Source organism: Phyllobates terribilis, unplaced genomic scaffold (assembly GCF_046119375.1).
Source record: "Phyllobates terribilis strain yellow unplaced genomic scaffold, ASM4611937v1 Scaffold_19__1_contigs__length_20705806, whole genome shotgun sequence".
Lineage (NCBI taxonomy): Eukaryota > Metazoa > Chordata > Amphibia > Anura > Dendrobatidae > Phyllobates > Phyllobates terribilis.
In genome coordinates this window covers 3,999,071-4,008,885 of record NW_027362779.1, presented here as the reverse complement: position 1 = coordinate 4,008,885, position 9,815 = coordinate 3,999,071, and positions in this window count along the sequence as shown.

Sequence of the window (9,815 nt, the reverse complement as noted above, 5' to 3'; positions counted from 1 at the left end):
CTCCCCCTATCCTGGTATATCCCCTCATCCTGGTATATGCTCCTCCCCATCCTGGTATATGCTCCCCCCATACTGGTATATGTTCCCCCATCCTGGTATATGCTCCCCCCCATCCTGGTATATGATCCCCCAATCCTGGTCCCCTTCTTGGTATATGCTCCCCCCCATCCTTGTATATGTTCCCCCAATCCTCGTATATGCTCCCCCCATACTGGTATAAGCTACCCCCATACTGGTATATGCTCCCTCCATCCTGGTATATGCTCCCTCCATCCTGGTATATGCTCCCCCATCTTGGTATATGCTCTCCCCATCCTGGTATATGCTCCCCCATCCTGGTATATACCCCCCCATCCTGGTATATGCTCCCCCCATCCTGGTATATGCTCCCCCCATCCTGTTATATGCTCCCTCCATCCTGGTATATGCTCCCCCATCCTGTTATATACTTCCCCATTCTGGTATATGCTCCCCCCATCCTGGTATATACCCCCCCATCCTGGTATATGCTCCCCCCATCCTGGTATATGCTCCCCCCATCCTGTTATATGCTCCCTCCATCCTGGTATATGCTCCCCCATCCTGGTATATACTTCCCCATTCTGGTATATGCTCCCCCCATCCTGGTATATGCTCCCTCCATCCTGGTATATGCTCCCTCCATCCTCATATATGCTTCCCCTATCCTGGTATATGCTCCCCCAATCCTGGTATATGCTCCCCCCATCCTGGTATATGCTCCCCCCATCCTGGTATATGCCCCCTCCATCCTGGTATATGTCCCCCATCCTGGTATGTGCTCCCCCCATCCTGGTATATACCCCCCATCCTGGTATATGCTCCCCCCATCCTGGTATATGCTCCCCCTATCCTGTTATATGCTCCCACCATCCTGGTATATGCTCCCCCATCCTGGTATATACTTCCCCATCCTGGTATATGCTCCCCCCATACTGGTATATGCTCCCCCCATCCTGGTATATGCTCCCTCCATCCTGGTATATGCTCCCTCCATCCTCGTATATGGTTCCCCTATCCTGGTATATGCTCCCTCCATTCTGGTATATGCCCCCCCATTCTGGTATACACTCCATCCATCCTGGTATATGCTGCCTTAATCCTCGTATATGCCTCCCCACCCTGGTATATGTCTCCCATCCTGGTATATGCTTCCCTACCCTGGTATATGCTCCCCCAATTCTTGTATATGCTCCCTCCATCCTGGTATATGCCCCCCATCTTGTTATATGCTCCCTCCATCCTGGTATATTCTCCCCCCATCCTGGTATATGCTCCCCCATCCTGGTATATGCTCCCCCCATCCTGGTATATGCTCCCCCTATCCTGGTATATCCCCCCATCCTGGTATATGCTCCTCCCCATCCTGGTATATGCTCCCCCCATACTGGTATATGTTCCCCCATCCTGGTATATGCTCCCCCCCATCCTGGTATATGCTCCCTCCATCCTCGTATATGGTTCCCCTATCCTGGTATATGCTCCCTCCATTCTGGTATATGCCCCCCCATTCTGGTATACACTCCACCCATCCTGGTATATGCTGCCTCAATCCTCGTATATGCCTCCCCACCCTGGTATATGCCCCCCATCCTGGTATATGCTTCCCTACCCTGGTATATGCTCCCCCAATTCTTGTATATGCTCCCTCCATCCTGGTATATGCCCCCCATCTTGTTATATGCTCCCTCCATCCTGGTATATTCTCCCCCCATCCTGGTATATGCTCCCCCATCCTGGTATATGCTCCCCCCATCCTGGTATATGCTCCCCCTATCCTGGTATATCCCCTCATCCTGGTATATGCTCCTCCCCATCCTGGTATATGCTCCCCCCATACTGGTATATGTTCCCCCATCCTGGTATATGCTCCCCCCATCCTGGTATATGATCCCCCAATCCTGGTCCCCTTCTTGGTATATGCACCTCCCCATCCTTGTATATGTTCCCCCAATCCTCGTATATGCTCCCCCCATACTGGTATAAGCTCCCCCCATACTGGTATATGCTCCCTCCATCCTGGTATATGCTCCCTCCATCCTGGTATATGCTCCCCCATCTTGGTAAATGCTCTCCCCATCCTGGTATATGCTCCCCCATCCTGGTTTATACCCCCCCATCCTGGTATATGCTCCCCCCATCCTGGTATATGCTCCCCCCATCCTGTTATATGCTCCCTCCATCCTGGTATATGCTCGCCCATCCTGGTATATACTTCCCCATTCTGGTATATGCTCCCCCCATCCTAGTATATACCCCCCCATCCTGGTATATGCTCCCCCCATCCTGGTATATGCTCCCCCCATCCTGTTATATGCTCCCTCCATCCTGGTATATGCTCCCCCATCCTGGTATATACTTCCCCATTCTGGTATATGCTCCCCCCATCCTGGTATATACCCCACCATCCTGGAATATGCTCCCCCCATCCTGGTATATGCTCCCCCCATCCTGTTATATGCTCCCTCCATCCTGGTATATGCTCCCCCATCCTGGTATATACTTCCCCTATCCTGGTATATGCTCCCCAATCCTGGTATATGCTCCCCCAATCCTCGTATATGCTCCCTCCATCCTGTTATATGCCCCCCCATCCTGGTATATGCTCCACCCATCCTGGTATATGCTGCCTCAATCCTCGTATATGCCCCCCCACCCTGGTATATGTCCCCCCATCCTGGTATATGCTTCCCTACCCTGGTATATGCTCACCCAATTCTTGTATATGCTCCCTCCATCCTGGTATATGCCCCCCCATCCTGGTATATGCTTCCCTATCCTGGTATATGCCCCCCCATCCTGTTATATGCTCCCTCCATCCTGGTATGTGTCCCCATCCTGGTATATGCTCCCCCATCCTGGTATATGCTCCCCCCATCCTGGTATATGCTCCTCCCCATCCTGGTATATGCTCCCCCCATCCTGGTATATGCCCCCATTCTGGTATATGCCCCCCATCCTGGTATGTGCTCCCCCCATCCTGGTATATGCTCCCTCCATCCTGGTATATGCTCCCTCCATCCTCGTATATGCTTCCCCTATCCTGGTATATGCTCCCCCAATCCTGGTATATGCTCACCCAATGCTAGTATATGCTCCCTCCATCCTGGTATATGCCCCCCATTCTGGTATATGCTCCCCCCTATCCTGTTATATGCTCCCTCCATCCTGGTATATGCTCCCCCATCCTATTATATACTTCCCATTCCTGGTATATGCTCCCCCCATCCTGGTATATGCTCCCCCCATCCTGGTATATGCTCCCTCCATCCTGATATATGCTCCCTCCATCCTCGTATATGCTTACCCTATACTGGTATATGCCCCCCATCCTGGTATATGCCCCCCATCCTGGTATATCCCCACATTCTGGTATATGCTCCCCCGTTATATGCTCCCCCATCCTGGTATATGCTCCCTCATCCTGGTATATGCTCCCCCCATCCTGGTATATGCCCCCCATCCTGGTATATGTCCCCCATCCTGGTATGTGCTCCCCCCATCCTGGTATATACCCCACATCCTGGTATATGCTCCCCCCATCCTGGTATATGCTCCCCCTATCCTGTTATATGCTCCCACCATCCTGGTATATGCTCCCCCATCCTGGTATATACTTCCCCATCCTGGTATATGCTTCCCCCATCCTGGTATATGCTCCCCCCATCCTGGTATATGCTCCCTCCATCCTCGTATATGCTCCCCTATCCTGGTATATGCTCCCTCCATTCTGGTATATGCCCCCCCATTCTGGTATACACTCCACCCATCCTGGTATATGCTGCCTCAATCCTCGTATATGCCTCCCCACCCTGGTATATGCCCCCCATCCTGGTATATGCTTCCCTACCCTGGTATATGCTACCCATATTCTTGTATATGCTCCCTCCATCCTGGTATATGCCCCCCATCTTGTTATATGCTCCCTCCATCCTGGTATATTCTCCCCCCATCCTGGTATATGCTCCCCCATCCTGGTATATGCTCCCCCCATCCTGGTATATGCTCCCCCTATCCTGGTATATCCCCCCATCCTGGTATATGCTCCTCCCCATCCTGGTATATGCTCCCCCCATACTGGTATATGTTCCCCCATCCTGGTATATGCTCCCCCCCATCCTGGTATATGATCCCCCAATCCTGGTCCCCTTCTTGGTATATGCTCCCCCCCATCCTTGTATATGTTCCCCCAATCCTCGTATATGCTCCCCCCATACTGGTATAAGCTCCCCCCATACTGGTATATGCTCCCCCATCTTGGTATATGCTCTCCCCATCCTGGTATATGCTCCCCCATCCTGGTATATACCCCCCCATCCTGGTATATGCTCCCCCCATCCTGGTATATGCTCCCCCCATCCTGTTATATGCGCCCTCCATCCTGGTATATGCTCCCCCATCCTGGTATATACTTCCCCATTCTGGTATATGCTCCCCCCATCCTGTTATATGCTCCTTCCATCCTGGTATATGCTCCCTCCATCCTCATATATGCTTCCCCTATCCTGGTATATGCTCCCCCAATCCTGGTATATGCTCCCCCAATCCTCGTATATGCTCCCTCCATCCTGTTATATGCCCCCCCATCCTGGTATATGCTCAACCCATCCTGGTATATGCTGCCTCAATTCTCGTATATGCCCCCCCACCCTGGTATATGTCCCCCCATCCTGGTATATGCTTCCCTACCCTGGTATATGCTCACCCAATTCTTGTATATGCTCCCTCCATCCTGGTATATGCCCCCTATCCTGGTATATGCTTCCCTATCCTGGTATATGCCCCCCCATCCTGTTATATGCTCCTTCCATCCTGGTATGTGCCCCCATCCTGGTATATGCTCCCCTATCCTGGTATATGCTCCCCCCATCCTGGTATATGCTCCTCCCCATCCTGGTATATGCTCCCCCCATCCTGGTATATGCTCCCGCTATCCTGGCATATGCTCCCCCCATCCTGGTATATGCTCCCCCATCCTGATATATGCTCCCCCCAATCCTGGTATATGCCCCCCATCCTGGTATATCCGCCCATTCTGGTATATGCTCCCCCATCCTGGTATATGCTCCCCCATCCTGGTATATGCTCCCCCCATCCTGTTATATGCCCACCATCCTGGTATATGCTCCCCCTCATCTTGGTATATGCTCCCCCCATCCTGGTATATGCTCTCCCCATCCTGGTATATGCCTCCCATCCTGATATATGCCCCTCATCCTGGTATGTGCTCCCCCCATCCTGGTATATACCCCCCATCCTGGTATATGCTCCCCCCATCCTGGTATATGCTCCCCCTATCCTGTTATATGCTCCCTCCATCCTGGTATATGCTCCCCCATCCTGGTATATACTTCCCCATCTTGGTATATGCTCCCCCCATCCTGGTATATGCTCCCCCCATCCTGGTATATGCTCCCTCCATCCTGGTATATGCTCCCCCTATCCTGGTATATGCTCCCCCAATCCTGGTATATGCTCCTCCAATCCTGGTATATGCTCCCTCCATCCTGGTATATGCCCCCCCATCCTGGTATATGCTCCACCCATCCTGGTATATGCTGCCTCAATCCTCGTATATGCCCCTCCACCCTGGTATATGCCCCCCATCCTGGTATTTGCTTCCCTACCCTGGTGTATGCTCCCCCAATTCTTGTATATGCTCCCTCCATCCTGGTATATGCCCCCCATCCTGTTATATACTCCCTCCATCCTTGTATATGCTCCCCCCATCCTGGTATATGCTCCCCTATCCTGGTATATGCTCCCCCCATCCTGGTATATGCTCCCCCTATCCTGGTATATCCCCCCATCCTGGTATATGCTCCTCCCCATCCTGGTATATGCTCCCCCCATACTGGTATATGCTTCCCCATCCTGGTATATGCTCCCCCCCATCCTGGTATATGCCCCCCATCCTGGTATATGCCCCCCATCCTGGTATATCCCCCCATCCTGGTATATGTTCCCCCCATCCTGGTATATGCTCCCCCATCCTGGTATATGCTCCCCCCATCCTCGTACATGCCCCTCCATCCTGGTATATGCTCCCCCTCATCCTGGTATATGCTCCCCCTACCCTGGTATATGCTCCCCCCTTCCTGGTATATGCCCCCCATCCTGGTATATGCCCCCATCCAGGTATGTGCTCCCCCCATCCTGGTATATGCTCCCCCCATCCTTATATATGTCACCCCCATCCTGGTATATTCTCCCCCCATCCTGGTATATGCTCCCCCCTATCCTGGTATATGTCACTCCCCGATCCTGGTATATGCTCCCCCCATCCTGGTATGTCGCCCCCTGATCCTTGTATATGCTCCCTCCCATCCTGGTATATGTCACCCCCGATCCTGGTATATCGTCCCCCCCATCCTGGTATATACTTCCCCTCATCCTGGTATATGCTCCACCCCATCCTAGTATATGTCAACCCCCAATCCTGGTATATGCTCCCCCCATCCTGGTATATGTCACCCCCCGATCGTGGTATGTGCTCCCCCCATCCTGGTATATGTCACCCCCGATCCTGGTATATGCTACCCCCATACTGATATATGCTCCCCCTCATTAGGTATATGCTCCCCCATCCTGGTATATGCTCCCCCTCATTCTGGTATATGCTCCCCCCATTCTGGTATATGCTCCCCCCATCCTGGTATATGCCCCCCCCATCCTGGTATATGCTCCCCTTCATCCTGGTATATGCTTCCTCCATCCATGTATATGCTCCCCCCATCATGGAGAACAAGGAAGCACAAAAGAACTTCATGAAAACATGAAAATACAAAATCTTTATTGAAAAAAATCAAGAATAGAAAAAATGGAAAACACTCAGAGGCATAAAATTAAAAACAATGGAGGAGCATGGAGACGAGGAACAGGTTAAATGTACTGCCCTATGTAAATCAATTGCCTGAAGGCAAAATATGGCACTGCAAAAACAGGTCATAAAGAGGTAGCTCAAGTGTCTATCCAATTGAAAGGTGGCACAGTGAGAGACTTCTGTTTAATGCAGGTTCTAATATAGAAGCATTTTCCCAAAGTGGATGCAAGTATGACACTCAGTACATTAATAGAAATAAGTGTCATGAAAGACAATATAGTCAAAGTGACAACCAATCCAATATATAATATGAAAAGGTTCCATACTTACAGCCGCTGTGGTTGCGTCGCCGCACCTCGCTCCTGCTCTACCCCAGCATCCTGGTATATGCTCCCCCCATCCTGGTATATGCTCCCCCTCATCCTGGTATATGCTCTCACCCATCCTGGTATATGCTCCCCCTCATCCTGGTATATGCTCTCCCCCATCCTGGTATATGCTCCCCTCCATCCTGGTATATGTCACCGCCGAACCTGGTATATGCTCCCCCCCATCCTGGTATATGTCACCCCCCAATCCTGGTATATGCTCCCCGTCATCCTGGTATATGCTCCCCCTCATTCTGGTATATGCTCCCCCCTATCCTGGTATATGCCCCCCATCCTGGTATATGCCCCCCATCCTGGTATATCCCCCATCCTGGTATATGCTCCCCTCATCCTGGTATATGCTCCCCCATCCTGGTATATGCTCCCCCCATCCTGGTACATGCCCCTCCATCCTGGTATATGCTCCCCCTCATCCTGCTATATGCTCCCCCTAGCCTGGTATATGCTCCCCCCATCCTGGTATATGCCCCCCATCCTGGTATATGCCCACATCCAGGTATGTGCTCCCCCCATCCTGGTATATTCTCCCCCCATCCTGGTATATGCTCCCCCCTATCCTGGTATATGTCACCCCCGATCTTGGTATATGTCACCCCCTCATCCTGGTATATGCTCCCCCCATCCTGGTATATGTCACCCCCGATCCTGGTATATGCTCCCCCCCATCCTGGTATATGTCACCCCCCAATACTGGTATATGCTCCCCCTCATCCTGGTATATGCCCCCCCTCATCCTGGTATATGTCACCCCCGATCCTGGTATATGTCACCCCCTCATCCTGGTATGTGCTCCCCCTCCATCCTGGTATATGTCACCCCGGATCCTGGTATATGCTCCCCCTCATCCTGGTATATGTCACCCCCAATCCTGGTATATGCTCCCCCTCATCCTGGTATATGCTCCCCCCCCCATCCTGGTATATGTCACCCGCCCCCCGATCCTGCCTGTCCTGCTCATCCATCCACAAACACTCCTACTCACCCTTCCCCCGCAGCACATCGTCTGTGTTAAATATGTAAATAAAATGGCGCTGGAGTCAGTGTGTGCACATACTGCGCTATTTGGCGCCATTTTGTTGAAGACACTGCGAATTTGTCTTCAACAAAATGGTGCTGGATATCGCGCTATGCGCTGGCTCCGGCACAGACTCCTCCTTAAGCCTCGCCGGAGACGTGGTCAGCGCCTATGCACATGGTGATCTCCGGCGACGCACTCTTCCTCCAGCCTCGTCCTCCCGGCGCAGACTATAGAGGCTTAGGACAGAAGGACACATCCCTGGATATATATATATCTCATCTCTCCCAATTACATGGAGTCTATTAGGATCCCTGATCTATTATGTGTCGCCATCTGCACAGATCCAATGTCACACAAAAGGAAGCGACATTTTTAGCGAGTAAACAGCGCATTCCGTCCTGTGCTGATCTACAGCGCCATCTAGAGGCTGATCAGCGGCGCATCAGCTCAGCCTACTCGTTTTCATCTTCGCACCAGATGACGCGTTACCGGGATAAAATATGATTGGGTCCCAGTGAAAATACAAGACTGGGAGCCGGCTGCTCTGCTCCAATCGTCGCGCTTTGGAAGATACCAACTCTTTGTAGCCCTCAGGGGGAGCTGAGGAGAATAAATTGTTATTGTTTGTAAAAGTGCAGATATTTAATGAACTGATAGGTAAAATAAAGATGCGGCTGCGATCAGTGACGGGACAGAGTAAGAGCGGCCGCTGCAGTCCCCCCCCCCGTGCTCAGATCAGTGGTAGACGCGACTCCTCCTCCGCCTTCGGAAGCCGGAAGTGGCAGGCAGTGTTGTGAGAGAGGAGCAGAGAGACAGGTGGGTGATTGGTGCTGTGTGCGCTGCCCCCTGCTGGTCGCATCACCGCAGTGCAGGTTGTTATGGGCTGATCAGGGGCCCCTATGCTGCTCTCCATGGTGCGACCCCCACTGCTGTGTCTTGGGGTCTGTTACACCTGATATATAGGAGCTGAGTACAGGCTGCTGCTGGGGCCCCTGATACCATTACTATGTGGCCCTTACACCTGATATATAGGAGCTGAGTACAGGCGGCTGCTGGGGCCCCTGATACCATTACTATGTGGCCCTTACACCTGATATATAGGAGCTGAGTACAGGCGGCTGCTGGGGCCCCTGATACCATTACTATGTGGCCCTTACATCTGATATATAAGGGCTGAGTACAGGCGGCCGCTGGGGCCCCTGATACCATTACTATGTGGCCCTTACACCTGATATATAGGAGCTGAGTACAGGCTGCTGCTGGGGCCCCTGATACCATTACTATGTGGCCCTTACACCTGATATATAGGAGCTGAGTACAGGCGGCTGCTGGGGCCCCTGATACCATTACTATGTGGCCCTTACATCTGATATATAAGGGCTGAGTACAGGCGGCTGCTGGGGCCCCTGATACCATTACTATGTGGCCCTTACACCTGATATATAGGAGCTGAGTACAGGCGGCTGCTGGGGCCCCTGATACCATTACTATGTGGCCCTTACACCTGATATATAGGAGCTGAGTACAGGCGGCTGCCGGGGCCCCTGATACCATTACTATGTGGCCC